The 14,465-nt window shown below is 42.2% G+C and overlaps 1 pseudogene; it reads left to right on the forward strand.

The window, feature by feature from the left end:
* The first annotated feature begins 237 nt into the window (after positions 1-237).
* Positions 238-14,465, forward strand: part of LOC116646817 — a 33,833-nt pseudogene continuing 19,605 nt past the window's right edge.

The raw sequence follows: 14,465 nt of genomic DNA on the forward strand, positions 1-14,465 counted from the left end.
TATACTCTGCTAGGTTCTGGGAATTTGATGATGAAGATGACAACAGCACCCTTGTGTTCAAGGAACTTAAAATTGGCAATCTAGAAAGACAAACATGGAAAAAGGATGAAGAGTTTTAGAACAGGGAAAGCTCTGAGGCTGATGAGGACCACTCTGGTTTGTGGGTGGTAGTGGTTCTGGAAGGGTTCCCAGAGCAAGTAACCTCCAAGCTGAACTGAAGGAATGGGAGCTAGCAACATGAAGGAAGATGCAATAGGGAGTGTCATAGGTAAAGGGAATGGCATATTCAAGGATCCAAAAATGAAAGTGGAGCAAAGCTTAGTGGGGAAAGTGAGAGATTAACATGGCTGAAACAGAAAGAGAATGAATGAAAAAACGGATTCCATGGCAATTTTTGACAGCACTGAACCAGAAAGTCCTCCCTGACCATTAAACTTTCCATGTATGCTCCCAGGTAGACAAAAGTCTTCATGAGATTAAGACAAACAGCCAGAAGTTTCCTCTTTCCATTGTTCTAATCTGGGTGGAACTTTTCAACAATTTTTGGCCCTGCTATACCCTTGCCATGCCCACCACCTGGAATGCTGTCCCTAACCCCATTCACTCCCCTCGAAGGTTCTGTATGTGTTTACTTGTTTACTTCCCCCATCAGACTGTGCTGTGAAGGGCAGGGATTATGACTAATTCTCTGGGGTGTTTGGTGCAGGGCCTAGCACACAGCATGTGCTCAGTTAGTAGTTTGTGGCTGACCAGTGAACGGATGAATGGCTTAGATGCTAGTCAGTGATAAATCTCATGAACAGAAGTCAGGATGAAGTAGGGACCAGCAGGAAAGCTGGGCAAGTCACGGCAGGAGCTGTCAGTGCCACCTTAGAACATTGAGGTTCTTTCTATGTCCTGGATTTCATGGATGTCATGATTACATTTCTTGGCATGTATTTTTCTCCTCCAAACTACAATATTTCCCCCAGTTATATATTACTCAAATTTAATATCCTGAAAAATGGTTGCACAACAACCATAATTAGATTTTAGAGATCTTGGAAACCTTTCATGACCAACAAACAAAACAGCCCAATGTGTCAATACTGCAAAGCCCAGAATGTGAAACTGGCAATAACTACCTTGAAGAGCAGGCCTTTACAATCTTGTGTTTGTTATTCTGTGACTTCTCACTGTTTGGGCTCATGTTGTCTTTTATTTGTGATTATTCTACTGTGGTATAGTGCTGTGGTAGACAGCTCCAAAATGACTGCCAATGATTCCTATGTTTTGGTCTTCATGCTGCTCTTGTGTAATTCCCCCCCCCCCCTTAGTGTCTCACAACTTCCCAATAGAATACGGGAAAAGTGATGGCATGTCCCTTCTTAGACTAGGTTATAAAAAAGACTGTGCTTCTGCCTTGGACTTCCCTCTCTTACTTGCTTTGGGGAAAGCCAACTGCTATGTTGTGAGCTGCTCTATGGAGAGGCAGAGATGTGGCAGAGAATCAAGGGAAGCCCCTAACCAACAGCAAGCAAAGAACTACAGTCCATGAGGAGCTGAATCCTGCCAAGAGCATGTGTGAGAGCTTGGAGGTGGATCCTCACCCAGTTATGTTTTCAGTCGAGGCTGCAGCCTCACCTGGCTCCTTGATTGCAGCCTCTGAGAGACCCGGAGGCAGAGGCTAAGCCATATCTGGATTCTAGATCCATAGGGAAGATGAGATAATAAAAGTTTCAAGCTTCTAAGTTTGGGATAATTTGTTATTCAGCAACAGATACCTAATATAGATTTTGGTACCATCAATGAGGTGTTGCCATAATAAATACCTAAAAACATGGAGTGGCTACCTAACTGGCCAGCAGATGAAGCCTGGGAAGATTTTTTGATGTATTAGAAAAATCCTAAGTTAAGTTGATCAGACAGTAGAAAACTGAACTTCGATGTTGCTGGTGAGTGAGGTCTCAAAGGGAAGTGGAGAAATACCATTATGGGAACTAGAGGAAGATATTTGATATCATGGCAGAAACTTAACCTTCTTGCCTGCAGTGATAGGGAAGTGGAAGATGAGTCTAATGAACTGAGTGATCAAGCAAAGTGTTGAAGGTGCTGCCTGCTTTCTTCTTGTTGTTTATAGTAAAATGCAAGCAAGAGGACAGATAAATTGAGGGAAGTACTAATAAATGGAAAAAAGCCATGACTTTGATAAATTTGAAAATTCTGCCTCTGGATGGCAAACAGTTATAAAATTAAGAAATATCTTCTGAGCAAAGATCAAATCCAGGGCACTGCCAGTATCTTTTTCTAGTTGAGCCTTCAGATAAGGCTGCAGCCCCAACTGACATCTTGTTGCAGCCTTGTAAGAGACCTTGAAGCAGAGGCATGATCTGAGTTGTGCCCAGATTCCTGACTCAGAGACTGAGATATTTAAATTACTAAATTTTGAGGTAATTTGTTATATAGCCATAGATAACATTATTATCTGTGCAGCTGGAAGAATGTCCATCTCTAACCATGCTAAGTCAAACAGAGTCTCTATACCAACAACACAGGGCAGTTGAAGGGAAGATTACTGCACATAGGGAGATAAAGTAAAAGTAATATACTGAATGTTGTTGTCTTAAGATATTTCTGGGAAATCTGACCAGTCCAAAGGAAAGACCTAAAGAGACTAACACCAGGGGTTCTGTAAGGATGGTGCAGACCTCTTCTGTTTATCAGTTGTGAAAACCAAGGTTGACAGGCCCCAGCCATACACAGAGCTTTTGATCTGTTAGCGTGCCACTCTGAAATATGAGCAGACACGGATATTTGGGGAAAATGTGTAATATGAAAGACATAAACCAAAACCAACAAAAGCAACTTTGGGGAAATGGGCACTGTGGAAGAAGGAAAAAATGTCAAGTCTATCAAATGCTCAGAGGTAAGATAGGATGCTATGAAGAAGGAACAGTTAGATCACAATCAGCTCTTGGAAATTGAAAATGTGGTAGCAGAAACAAAGGTTCAATAGTAGGGTCTAAAAACTGTATGATCAATGATGACAGGGATTTTTTTTTTTTTTTATGGCCTTTTCTATTTTTTTTTTCCTGTGCCTTGAACATTGCTTTGTACGTAGTAGATATTCAGCAAAAATTTGAGAGAAGGAATGAGTGAAGAAAAAGTTGGATAAATCTCTCTGTGGTAGAGCAGGAAGCTAGGAAAGCAAAGTAAAGCAAAAGACTTCTGGGAGTCTAACATCTGAATAATGGGAACTCTAGAAGGAATAAATCAGATGGGAAAAAATAATCACACAAAATTCAGTAACAATTCCTCAAAATGAATGATCTGTATTTTCAGAATTGGCATGGTGGATGAAATAGAGCAAGATCCGTTATTGTAAATTTCAGAACATCAAGGACAACCACACTGAGAGCTAAAAGAAAATGGGGCAATGCTTTCAAAATTTGAGGGTAAAATAGTTTCCAACCAAGAATTCTATACTCGATTAAAATTAAAGATATTTTTAGATATTCAAGACCTCAAAAAGTTTGTTTCCTGTGTACATCCTTTCTTTTACTATGAAGCCACTAAAGGGTGCGCTTACCAACACGAGGAAGTAATCCAAGAAAAACAAAGACTTAGCATCTAAGAAATGGACTCCAACCCAAGACGAAGGTGAAGGAAATACTCAGCATACTGGTGAGAGGGAGGGCCCAAGATGACAGTTCTGTATCAGCCCAGAAGACTCCAGAGCGATTTCGTCTTTGGACAAAAGAAAATGACAGAACACATAATGTGGCTGAATGTATTCAGGGGATTTACACAACTGGCGGAGACTTTGGGGGTGAACTAGTGATAAGTACATTGAGAACCAACATGACCATTATTAAGTACAGAGCAAGCAGTGTTGTGCAGGAATGGAAGAGCAATAATGGTATACAAATGACTTGGCTGTGAAAAGCATTTGTATCCTAACAGGAATGTAGAAACTAAATGTCGACCCAACCAAATGTACTTCTGGCTGCAGGAAGAGAACGTGAGGGAGGTGGGAAAGTGTGCACTTAATGCAGTGGAATCTGGAGGAGGTTGAGTTAAATCTTCATCTTTCAGATGAGCCAGTAGAGTCTAAAAGTCAATAAGGTAGAATTCCAAGCAGGTTATTTAGTGACATAGCAATAAATTCAAAAGAAAGTCAGGTAAGAGTTGAAAGTGATTGCCTCCAGGGAGTGGGAAATGAAATGGGGATTGTGGTGGAGGGACATGCTGTTTTTTAATAATAAGCCTTATAGAACTATTTCCTCAAACTATGTGCCTGTAATTCTTTGAAAAGATAAACTTAATAAAAAAAAAAAAGTAACCGGGTGGTAGCAAAAGCACATGACCAATTTATAAGTATCAGAACACGGATTTAGAACAGAAAATGAAAGTACAAAAAAGCTATGAAGATAATGAAATGCTTTTCTTCCATTCTCTATGAAATAGATTTTTACTCCCTCAACTGAGAAAATTATTTTGTGATGCTAGTGAGTTTATAAAAGAACTTATGAAAGTGAAATGTCTGTCACGTTAAAGAAGTAGCATCTTTGACTTGGGCAAAAACGTCGAAGACTCTAGAACAAAAGGCTGCAGATCAAGGGTGTCTATTGGCAGAATGCTTCGAAGGAGGACTGTAAACTTTTCAAAGAAACCACCTTTCAAAATGAATCTTAGGATGTAGAACCAATTTAAGATGTTTATTTATTAAGCACCTAATGCATGTTAAACTCTTGCCAAGAGCTTTGGCATAGACCGTGTTATCTATTTTCACATCAACACTTAGAGAAGGATATCAAACCCTCAGTATGTAAGTGAAGAATCTGAGGCTCAGAGGGGTTAGCTCACTTGTACCACTTAACTAGACTAGTAGGTGGTACCAATTGGATTTAAGCCTAGGTTTGTCTGAGTCCGAGGCTAGGGTTGGGGAAAAAGAAGCAGAGGTTCCTTCCTGTGACATCTGGGTGTGTGTTCCTGATTCTAGTCCTGTGGATTTAACGAAGTCTAGGGTATGATCTCCTGTTGCCAACTTCGTGAGAGGCAGGGTACAGAAAAAGGAATAATGGACCAGGAGGGAGGAGATGGAGGTGTAGAGTCAGCTCTACTCCTAAGTTGCTGGGTGACCTAGGACAATTTCCTTCATTTCTCTGTGCCTCTGGTCCTTCATGTTTAAAATGAAGAAGAGGAACCATATGATCTTAGTTTTCCTCCCTTTTTGAATATTAGGTGATTTTGTACTTCATCCCTGATACATAAGAAATGTTCTAGTGAGCTAAAGAGGTCCAGGGCCGTGGGCACTAGCTTCAGCACCTTCTAGGATGCTGCCTGGGGCTTGATGCCTTTGGCATAGCTCCACAGAGGCAGGTGAGGATTAGGGCAGAATAGAACAGGTGGTTTTCTGCTTCCATCCTGCTTCTCTGACATCGGATTTGTTGGTTCAACTGTTGTCATTGGGTGTGCCTGATTGTTGTGGCAGAAAGACCATGGGTTTTGCCTTGCAAGCCTTAGGTTAGAGTCCTCGATTAGCCACTTGGATTCATTTTCTTTTATTTGGTGAATATTTGTTAGGCATTTACTGTGTGTCAGGCACTGCTAGAGGATGTGGAGATGAGTAATATGGGATCTCTGCCCTCTGGAAGCTCCTCGTGTAGGGGGGAGTGATAAACAAACGACTATAAATGCTCAGTGTGTCTATGAAAGAAACTTCTGCAGGGCTTATGACAGAAGGAGGTGGTCAGAAAAGGCTCCAGAGAAAGAGACATAAATTACTCATGACAGATGGGAGTGAGGGTGGCATAGAGTGGCAGAAAGAGCATTTCAGGCAGCGGGAACAATGTGAGCTAAGATAAGGTGGTATAAAGCAACAGGTCCTGTTCAGAAAACCACAGTGAAAAAAGTGGGTCTCTCAGCTTAGCTGGGTGGCAGCAGCCGGGGGTGAGGTGGGGGGAGGGGGTCATCTTCCTGGGAGAGAGATTCTGGTGCTATTAAGGCTAGGAGGTGGAGGGGGTGCTTTACAAAAGGGTGGAGAATATAGTGGTATATATTTTTACAGTGGAATGAGGGTTCCATTTCTGTATAGGTTCTGACCTTTTATTCCTTAGGAAGCTGAGGGGAAAAAAACAAAGTTCGTTTAATCCTAGAATATTATTTGGGACTAGACCTGGTCACAACACCTTTTCTTCTCCACAGCCTGTATCACTCCTCTCCTCTAGAATGTGGATCTCTGCCCTCAAAGGCAGGACGGCCAGTCTCCTGAGGGTGGTATTCTAATGTCAGAGAAAGGAATGGTGTGCTCAATGACTTCAAGGCCTGGAGGCTCCTGCTAGACATTGGTTTTGCTGCATCAGGTATCTGCCTATTCCAGTTACAAAGACTGGTGTCTAGTGGGAGCTTCTGGGGGTGGCCAAGAAGCAGCGTTTTCCATTTTAGGCCTCTGTTCAATGCAGAGGTAATTTGTGAAGCCTAGCATTGCTGTGGGGATCCCATAGACTGGCACCAGTTGACAAATATTTATGCAGGTGATATACTCTGATGGCATTCCAGGTAGTATCTCTTCTGATGAATACCACTCACTCTCATACATCCCTTTCTCGCCCATTTTCTCTTTTCCCCTCACAGTTCCCCCTGTGGTTCTTACAGTGTTTGCAAGACACTTTCTCAAGTGAAGGGGATTTTATTCTAAGACTGTAAGTTAGAATAAAACCTGATCCTTCTAGAATGGAGGCTGCTCTAGCAATTGGTGTTGATTCCCAACTGCTCTCTCTTTCTCTTCTTGCTATCCACTGATTTCCTCCCCTACTCTGTATCTTTTCTCTACCTCAAACCTATTGCTTGCTGAGATACTTAATGGCTCTGTGTTACCTTATGGTACTTTCCCACCTTCAGCTCCCACAGCTAACTGGCCCATTCCATCAGTATTTTGTGGTTGAAATCATGAGAGATGGAATGTGATTGGCCCAACACACCAGTTTATACCAGGATCACTGGTTATGCCCACTTCTATTCCATCACCTCTGATTGTGAGGGGCTGGGACTCTGTATGACCAAACATCATCATCTGTGTTACAGTGAAACTGTGGTGGACAGGTCCTGTGATTGACATCTCCAGTACGGGCAGTCTGTACTTGGAATAGGAGTGTACGAGAACTGCAGTGTCCTTCCAACTAGAGAACTGTGATTAAACATCTTAATGGACAGGGGCATCTGGGTGGCTCAGTTGGTTAAGCCTCCGACTCTTGATTTCAGCTCAGGTCATGATCTCAGGGTCATGGGATGGAGTCCCGTGTTGGGCTCCGCACTCAGCAGAGTCTGCTGGAGATTCTTTCCTTCTGCTCCTCCTCTCTCTCTCAAATAAATCTTAAAAAAACAAAACAAAAAAACCCCAAACTTTCTTAACAAATTAAATCTAGACCCCCTGGTAGGACTGTAGGAAATGACTGTTGTATTTATGTTGTATTAGAACATTTTAGCTTTAGATTATACTTCTGGTCCTAACAGTCTCCCAAGTAGTTAGGAATGAAGCATCTTGAAAATGAAGTCAATGACTGTCTTTTCCAAATATGTCCCTGGGTTCTCAGAGACCTACTCTTTTGCTACAGGGCAGTTGGCCCAACTGGGATGCTAAGTGCAGACTCAGAAGTGCTCATGAGATAGAAGTTTCTGCTAATTGAAGGAATCCATCAGTTGAATACCCCGAGATACAGAGGTAATTTCTAGCAAAGGTTTTTGTGGCATTAATTTGTTTTACTCTGACAACTTGATTAATCAGTTTTATTGTGACAACTTGTTTGCCGCAATGCTGCCTAATCAGGGAGCTGTCACCAAAATACTTTATGGCTTCCCTGTTTTCCATCACAAATGAAAAACTCCAGTGACAGTTCACCAACATAAGAAGCAGTGATAATTAAAATGCATTCCGACAGAATTAGGAGGCATTCAGTTGGGTGATGTTATTAGGAGAGATTGCACTTGGAGAGAAAGGAACAATCAGACTGCATTCTTTCTAAGTAATTACGCAGCTTCCCTGGCGAATCCCAAATGCCACACCTGTGTAAAAGTTCAGGGTGGGAGCTGAGAATACTGTACTCACCTCTGCTGGATGCCTTGGGTTTTCCCTGCTGGATCTGGGAAAAGCGGAGCCTCTGCTCTTCCCCGATCATTAGGAGGCAGAGCCATTAGGATTCAACCAATAGACAGCAGGAAATAGAGAAACCTTGTCAGGAGTGGAGAGTGTACTACTACAGGAAGTGCTTAGGAAACCCATTCCCACCTGCTCTCTAGGAGCTTTGCAGCAGACAATGGGAGGATGAGGGAGAACAGTAGGGAGAAGAGTATGAGGATATGCATCTTCCAGAGGGGGCAGAGCAAGTGACCATTTTATTTTTATATTTTAAAAAAGATTTTATTTGTCAGCATGCATGTGTGTGCACTCCACCCCCCCCCCCCCCCCCCCCCCGGCACAAGCAGGGGGCAGCAGGCAGAAGGAGAGGGAGAAGCAGGTTCCCCCACTGAGCTAGGAGCCCAATGCGGGACTCCGTTCCAGGATCCTGGGATCATGACCTGAGCTGAAGGCAGACACTTAACTGAGCCACCCAGGCGTCCTGCAAGTGATCATTTTAAAGAACTCAGGAAATTAATGTTTCTGCCTTTTGCTTATACCTATAGCAGAAGTGGTGATATGATACACTGAAAGTGTGTGGTCTCTCAGCAATCTGAAATCCACTAGATAGTCAATATTTATAAAACACAAAACATCATAATGCTTACTGTTTCTCAAGCACTTAGAGCCTGCTGGGTACTATATAAGCAGCTCTGTACACATTATATTATTAATCATCACACTAAATGTATAATAGGCATTATCAACTCCAATTTCCAGGGAAGGAAACTGAGGCTCAGAGAGGTTAAATAACTCATTCAAAGCCTTGTAGGGAGTACCAATGATCTTCTAGTACCAAGATCATTTTCACTGGGCTTCATCAAGGCTCCCCTCACTGTCTGCTGGCCTGGGTAATCCCCTTGGCAGCCTGATTGCCTTTTCACAGGGAATGGCACTGCCTGCATGGTATGGTCTGCCATCTGTTCAGACACAGGTGGGGAAGCTTCCTGACTCACCCATGGTCAGGTGGGTGGGTGCAGCAGGTCCAGGCAAATGAGCAGAAGTGTGCAGGGCAGGGGAGACCAGCTCTGTTACATCAGGTAGCCTGTCTTCTTGCCATTCTAAATTACGAATGGGTGATGTGTGCTCTCCTGGGGAGGGTCCTGATTTGTAAGAGCTATGGAGATGAGTGTTATGATAAGCAGGACATTTATGGCCCCAGATGCCACAGGGCACAAAAGTCAATATGTTACATGCTCATTTAGCATGTTTGGTTCTAATGGAGCAGGTTGGAAATAATTGGCTTTTTAAGAAATGCTGCATTTCATTTCCTTTCTGTCAGAAGGCACATACCCGCTGGGTGGTTATAACTCCAGCCTTTACAAATTTACTTTATTCTGAGATTGGCAAGTGGGGGGAACAGAAGTGTATGTGTAGAGGCAAGATGGCAAAGAAGGTGATCCCATAAGACATGTACAAAGCTGGATATATTTTCATGGTTGTGTAGGGCTCTGGAGTTCTTTGGTGGTTCGACATTTTCAACCTCGTAGTATTTCCTCAGATATGCGATCAGTTATTTCCCTACTAGCTGATTGAGGCCTAGCATCCCTGGCCTGGGATGGTTGGAAGTAAATCGCTTCTCCTTCACCAATTCCCAGATGAAGTCGGTCTGTGAAGTGGTGAATGGCACAGTGTTTTAAAGTGTTACGTTTTAGAATCAACAAAAGGATATACTTTTGTCATCAGTCTAGCTGGTAAAGTGGAAACTACACTAGTTATTTCTACAGGGAGAGTTGGATGTAGGGAATTGGTAAACAATGGAAGATAGAAAAAGCATCAAGGTAACATGGAGGGAACACAGAGCAGTCACTGCATAAAGCAGGTGCCATCCTAGGACTGGGGGATCTGAGGGACTAGGTTGTTGCCAGAATCCAGAAGCCCCAGGAGGATCCCACATTATTGGGACTCAGACTTTTGGAGGAGGGGTCTCTGCCTGGCTGGTACCAATACCCCAGGAGCTTGGAGCAGGGACCTTAGTCCTCCTCTGGGTCTGGGGATCAAATCTCTGAGGAGGGGGCTCTACCTGGATGGTGCTGGTACCTCTGAGTGGTGCAAGGGGTCTGATTCTAGCAGTGTGGAAAGAAGCTGGAAGTCCTGCAAGTGATCCTATAACTGCTGCTGCCTGGTGGAGTTATTGCTGTGGGGGTGATGCTGGTGGGATATGGCAGTGAAAGGAAGGGAGCGCTCCTCCCTCTAACCTAGTGTCCCTCCAGCTCCCCCTATTGGTAGAGCCTAACAGGGCACCCGCTGGCAAAGGGGAGATGGGGTCTGCAGGTTCCCAGCCCTGGAACTCAAAGTGGAGCCTAAGAGCAGGTACAAAACTGAGACAGTAGTTGAATAACAAGTGCAACTGTCTGTACAAGACAGTAGCATGGTGGCTATAAGCATGCAAGAAACAAGCTTCTCCAATCTGGTAAGACCCTAACTTGTGTGTTTAATGTCACTGCCCATTGAGGGCAAAGAAGATCCTGCTGAGTTGTGCTGCCTTTGCTCAGATGGAGGCTCCATGTGGGTCCTCTTCTGATAAGATTCTGTGCCTGTGGCTAAATACATTGATACTTCTACCTGTGTGTTTTCTTCTTGCTAATTTGGAGTGCTCAGAAATTGCAGTTGGTGCCAGAAGTATGATTGGCACCAAACCCCCCTCCCCTCATGTTTAGATTTTGGAGGGAGTGTCAGGAAAGTAAAGGAGAAAATGTGGTCCTGAGAATGTTTTTTTTTTTTTTTTTTTAAAAGATTTTATTTATTTATTTGAGAGAGAGAGAATGAGAGAGAGCACATGAGAGGGGGGAGGGTCAGAGGGAGAAGCAGACTCCCTGCCGAGCAGGGAGCCCGATGCGGGACTCGATCCAGGGACTCCAGGATCATGACCTGAGCCGAAGGCAGTCGCTTAACCAACTGAGCCACCCAGGCGCCCCGTGAGAATGTTTTAATAAAGGCTATTGCATGAGAGCCACAGGGACCCCTTAAGATGGGGAGGCTGACTTCAAAGAGAAAATTGAAGAGCTAGTGTTCTGTTACTACTTTAACATGTGTGAGTTAATCTTTGTTTTTATAGGAAAGTCTTTTGAGAGCTACGACCTTGGCTTTCACTGTCCTGTGCAAGCCAAATGAGCTTTTTAAAATGGCTTCCAGAGAATAGAGTCTCAGAAATAATTCTAAACTTCACAAAGGTGACTTTTAAGTAGAATATTAAAAATACCAAATTAAAACAATCTCAAGATAGCTCAACTACAGTGTTAGGTAACTAACTTTGGCCATAATCTGGTTTAGAAAAAGATGTCTGTTTTTTGGAATGGAACTAAGAAACAGGAGGAGGTGATCACAAGCCTGGATAATAATCACCATCAATTCATCTCCAGGATTAGTGGTCTTGGGAAGGTCATATTCTCTCCCACTTTATTTGGATCACTTTAGGATCTTGACTTGAGGCCATGGCTTCTGCAACTTCTGCACTTAGGAATGACAATTTCTGTCCTGCCTATGACAGATTCATACCACGACCTACCTGGCTTAGCTGAAAAAGAGGCAAAGAGCTAGATGGTGGAGGAATCTGATGGAACATGGTGAAGAAGCCATATTCTCTAGCTTCTGAAAAAGAACTGAGAAAATGGACAGTTGTTGGCTTAGAGGAGGGTCTGCTCAGAAAGTTGTTCTCCAAGACGGGAGGCTGACTTGAGTCTGCCCAAAGGTAGGCTGCAAGTTAGCTTAAGTCATCAGGTTTCTTTTCCTGTGAGAGGCTTGATGGCTCCCAGTGGAAGTGAATAATAGTGTCCCTTAAGTGCATAAAACCAATAACCAAGAAAATCTTTTCATTTAGAGCTACTGGATATGCAAAACGGGAAACTCTACTATTAGCCTCTAAAGACGTAGTTTATCCTAAATATGTTTCTAGGGACCAAATAAGTAGAGATTTTTCTCAAAAAAAAGGGGGGGGCCTCAGTCCCATCCAGTTCAAAGGTAGTTTAATACCTGATCAACTGGATTTGGATTTGGCAAAACAGTCTTGTATATCTAGTTGTGTCCTACACATGGAGTTACTCTGAAGAATAGGACTACATTTCTTTTTTGTAGTTGAGCAGTTAGCACAAAACGTAGACTAGTCATGGAAATCTTTACTCTGTGTAAGGTTGCGGGTTTCTTACTGTACAAACAAAATGGCTAAAACCTATTTTGATTGTTTGTGAAGTCGACTTTGGGTTGTATGAGAATGTGACATGAATCTAATGCTCAGATTGAAGTGTGTTCACCTTAAATGTCTTTCTTTGAGTTTGTTCTGAAGGAGCCCAGCCAATATTGCATAAATCTTAAGGGGGTCTTACAGAAATTGTTCCACTTGAACTTTGGGGGAAAGTATGAAAAGTCATTTTTTAATTTTATTTTGGTTGTTTTCTCTGATACGAGTTGGATTTTGAAAAGTTGGGCTGGCACAGGACAAAAACAATATCAATATCAATTTATCCAAAGGAAGTTGTAGTTCAAAACTAAAGCTACTTTTGATAAAAATTAAATAGTAACTCTAGTGATCCTGAAAATGAATTAGAGATTTTTTTTTTTTAATAAAACCTGTGAAGCTGGTGTAGGCTGTATTTTACCTTTTCTTGCTATTGTTGCTTATTGCAGAGATATTGTTCAGTGACACTTGGGCACAGCCTCAGCTTTGTCCCCCTGTAGAACTGTGTCCTCACTGACAATGAGTTTGATTCATTCTGTGATGCCAGGTATTTTAAACCTGGGTATTTTTTTCTTTTTTTTTTTTTGGTGGTTCACTGGAGGGAGGTTGGCACATTGAAAATATAGTGGTCCTCCCCCTGCCCTCCTGCCATTCCATGGTTTTGCTTTCTGAGGTTTCAGTTGCTTGCAGGCAAAGGTGGTCTGAAAGCAGATGATCCTCTTACTGACATACTGTCAGAAGGTTGATAGTGGCCCAATGCTATGTAATAGTGCCTTTGTCATTCCCCTCACTTCAATTAATCACACAGGCATTTTATCATCTTACATCATCGTAAAAGGAGGAAGAGTAAGTCTAGTACAGTAAGATATTTTGAGAGAAAGACCTTGTTCACAAACTTTTATGATAGTATATTGTTATAATTGCTCTATTGATAATCCCTTACTGTGCCTAATTTCTTAATCTTTATCATAGGCACGTATGTATAGGACAAAACTGTGTGTATATAGGGTTTGGTACTACTTGTGATCAGGCATCCACTGGAGGTCTTGGAAAGTATCCCTTGTGGATAAGAGGGGAATATTGTATCAACTTGAACCCCCCCATTTTTTGAAAGATAACTTCCTTTCTGATGTCATGAAACCATCTCATGTGCTTCTATGAAACAATATGCTTGCCTAGTAAGCCACATTTGGGTTTCTGTCATTTCCACAAAAAGGAGCCAAGTTTCCTTGGGGAAGAGCTGATTCTGTATTTGGGGCATGAGAACTTGAGCTGTACTGAACTAATAATGTGAGCTTCAAAAAAGTAAATAATGACTACGATACATTATACAAGTTTATGCAAGACCACAAGTCCACAATGATGCTCAAATAGGGCAAATAATATGAATTGTGCTGACATGAGGCAATTGTTTGGTGCCAGATTACAGAAATTATAAATGTACCAACCCATGTGGTGGAAGCATGATCACTTCCAATGGTCAGAGGGTGGACTATGGGGATGTAAATTGGTCATTGTGGTGTTCAGCACATACTGAGGATCACAATTACCCAGATCAAGGGGTATTAAATCACAGAGCTAGGAATTCTTGGAGAGAAATGGACTTTTTGGATTCTGGAAAGCTGCATACAGAGCTATTGTTCAGAGACACTTGAAATTGGCTTTAGCTTTCTCCCCTAGTAAAGCTGTCTTCATTGACAATGAGTTTGACTTGAGAGGTAGGAGGGTCCCTACATCTCAAACATTTCTTAGTAAGAATCTGAACTACTTGTATAAGGTCTTCCTCAGTGGTAGTTTCAGAAGTTTTCTTTCTGCATCCATCTCTTTCCTATATTTTCAATGTCTGTCTTTCCACTGATTACTTCTCCTTAGCCTGTAAACCTGTTCAAACTTCTATTTCATAAATAACAACAAAAGACCAAACAAAACAAAAAAGAAATGAAAAAAACCTCAATCAAAAGAAAGGTCCCAAACCAAAACCCACAAATCCTCCCTAGACTCCACATTTCCCTTTACTTTTTTTCCTTGATCTATCTTGTCATCTGAATATTTTTGCTTTAAAAAAAAGCTATCAAAATTTTAATTCTGACTTTAAGAAAAACCCCATAAAGTCCATAAAACTCCATAAACTTAGAG

The sequence above is a fragment of the Phoca vitulina genome, unplaced genomic scaffold (assembly GCF_004348235.1).
Source record: "Phoca vitulina isolate PV1807 unplaced genomic scaffold, GSC_HSeal_1.0 scaffold38, whole genome shotgun sequence".
Lineage (NCBI taxonomy): Eukaryota > Metazoa > Chordata > Mammalia > Carnivora > Phocidae > Phoca > Phoca vitulina.